General features: G+C 35.4%; 1 non-coding gene across 1 annotated transcript; it reads left to right on the plus strand.

The window, feature by feature from the left end:
* Positions 1–1,911: 1,911 nt before the first annotated feature.
* On the plus strand, positions 1,912–2,018 carry LOC139895183 (small nucleolar RNA R71). The gene has a single exon (XR_011775646.1). It is a non-coding gene; the product is annotated as a small nucleolar RNA R71 (small nucleolar RNA).
* Positions 2,019–3,036: the final 1,018 nt, after the last annotated feature.

Below are 3,036 nucleotides of genomic sequence, written 5' to 3' on the forward strand. Positions count from 1 at the left end.
AAATGGTTTAGAAGTGGCTTTAACTCTAATGTCGGTGGTTCTTCTATCGATGATTTATGTCGATATCTGTCTTCTTCTTTTAACATTTGAATTTCTTCTGTTGTTGGTTCATATCTATTAACCATGAGTGTAGCTAACATTTCAGCTTCATCAATCAGTTCAGTTCCTTCTCCTAAAGAACATTCTCCTGTTCCTTGTAATTCTGGAAATTCTTCTAACAATTCTGCATGTGAATCTATAGTTTGAATATAATAACATGTATCATCTGCAGATTGTGGTTGTTGCATGGCTCTATCAACAGAAAAGGTAACACTCTCGTCCTCTATACTTAGGGTCAATTTCTTACCGAACACGTCTATTATTGCTTTAGCCGTGTTTAAGAATGGTCTTCCTAATATGAGAAGAACTCGAGAATCTTCTTCCATGTCCAGAATAACAAAATCTAACGGAAATACTAAAGTACCAACTTTAACTAGCATGTTTTCCATTATCCCTCTAGGATATTTTACTGATCGATCGGATAGTTGTATGCTTATTTTTGTTGGTTTCAATTCTCCAAGGTCTAGTTTAGCGTATAATGAATACGGCATTAAATTTATACTAGCACCTAAGTCTGCCAATGCTTCTATTGAACTAAGACTACCCAGAAAACATGGAATTGTGAAACTTCCTGGATCTGATAATTTTTCTGGTATCTTATTCAACAGTACTGCAGAACAATTTTCATTCATAGTAACAGCCGAGAGTTCTTCCATTTTCTTTCTATTTGTGATTAGATCTTTTAAGAATTTAGCATATCTAGGCATTCCTGAAATTACATCAATGAAAGGAAGATTTACATTTATTTGTTTAAACATATCCAAGAATTTGGATTGCTCGGCTTCAAGTCTTTCTTTTATCATTTTACTTGGGTAAGGAAGTGGTGGTTGGTATGGTTTAACATAAGGTTTAGCCTTAATTGTGTTATCTTCATTAACCTTTTCGACTACCGGTTCTGTTTCCTTATCTTGCTCAGGTTGTGGTTCTTGTGGAGTAGGAATAGCATCATCAGAAATTACAGGTATTTCAGGTGGTTTAAGTGTAATACCACTTCTTGTGGTAATGACTTTAGCTGTTTCATTCTGGGGGTTAGCATTTGTATCACTAGGTAGACTTCCCGATTTTCTTTCACCTATCAACCTTGCTAGGTTGCTTACTTCTTGTTCCAAATTTTGAATCGAAGCTTGTTGATTTCTAAATGCTTGAGCATTTTGTTCATTCATTTCTTTCTGAGATGTGAAAAACTGAGTTTGAGATTCAACTAGCTTTGACATCATATCTTCTATATTTGGCTTTTTATCATCGGTTTGTGGTGGTTTGTTTTGAAAAATAGGTCTTTGCTGATTGTAAGTATTATTAGATACTTGTTGATTGCTAGGACCTTGTTGATTGTTGTATGGAACATTTCGGTTATAGTTCTGATTTTGATTGTAAATTGGTCTTGGCGGTTGATAATTATTTTGATAATTATTTCCAGGTCTTTGGTTCATGTATGAAACATTCTCTCTTTGTTCCATTGTTTGTTCAATACTAAGACAATCTTTTGTCAAATGTGGTCCTCCACACTGCTCACAACTAATTCGTATTGAGTGAATATCTTTAGTCATCTTTTCCATTCGTCTCTCGACAGCATCTATCTTTGCGGAAATGGAATCAAAGTCATGGCTAGAATCGGCTCTAGCCGCTTTAGATGATCTAACGATATCTTTTTCTTAATGCCACTCATGTGAGTGGGAAGCAGTGTTATCAATAATTTTGTAAGCGTCAGTTGCGGTTTTCTTCATAATGGAACCACCAGCTGCTATATCGATGTCTTTTCTTGTAGTGATGTCACATCCTTGGTAGAATATTTGTACTATTTGACAAGTGTCTAAACCATGTTGCGGACATCCTCTCAATAACTTTCCAAATCTTGTCCATGCTTCATATAGATTTTCATTTGGCTTTTGTGTGAACGTAACAATTTCTCCTTGAAGTCTCACGGCTTTAGATGCCGGAAAAAATTGTTTAAGACATTTTTCAACTAAGACATCCCATGTATCAATCGCCCCTTCAAGTAACGATTCTAACCAATCTTTGACTTCTCCCTTTAAAGTCTAGGGAAATAACATGAGATATATCTGTTCATCCTCCACTTCTCTTATATTAAATAGTGTACAGATCCTATTAAAAGTACGAAGATGTTCATTTGGATCTTCCTTCAGCGCACCACTAAATTGGAATTGATTAGTCACCATGTGTAGGATTTGTCCTTTGATTTCATAATCTGGCGCATTAATGTCTGGTTGAGTAATTACGTGACCTTGGCCAGTGCGTTTAGCTCTCATTCGGTCTTCCATACTTAGAGGTTCCAGATTTTTCATGATTGAATTTGTTGAATCTGAATCAATAGAGGATTCTGATTTAATGGTTTGTTCCTCAACAATCTCTGTTTGAATGATTGGTGGTTCCGGAGGAAAGATTAGTGGTTCAGGATCTCTTAATTGTCCCTGAATATCCTCCGAATTCTCAATTGTGAGGTCGGGTTCAAAAAATGGATTATCGGAAATTTGAATTGGAGTACTTGTTCGACTAGATGATGATTCTAAAGAAAAATCAACGGCGACAATATTGGCTAGATGTCTTGATCGAGTTACAGGTGGTGAACGTATAAAAGGTGGTGAACGTTTTGCTCGGTGCATTCACTGAATTTCCTATTAGTTATAAAAGATAAAAATTATATAAGTTATCAAATTAATAGACTTTTCTGATTTTGCCCACGTTTTGAATAGCCAATAGATGCAGCAGGTAGCCAGGACCCTTTAAATCAGAAGCCCACAACTCGCCACTAACAAATCCAACTATTACTAAGAACCAGAAAATTTTGGATGTCTATCAATTTAGCTGCTTAAAATAATTTTTTTTTTGTTTTGAAATTTTAGAGAAGAAATAGAAAATTCTATGTCCTAAAAACTAGAGCGGCGAGAAATAAGAAAGAAAAAGAGCGCGTCGAAAAAC

This window comes from Rutidosis leptorrhynchoides, chromosome 2 (assembly GCF_046630445.1).
Source record: "Rutidosis leptorrhynchoides isolate AG116_Rl617_1_P2 chromosome 2, CSIRO_AGI_Rlap_v1, whole genome shotgun sequence".
NCBI lineage: Eukaryota > Viridiplantae > Streptophyta > Magnoliopsida > Asterales > Asteraceae > Rutidosis > Rutidosis leptorrhynchoides.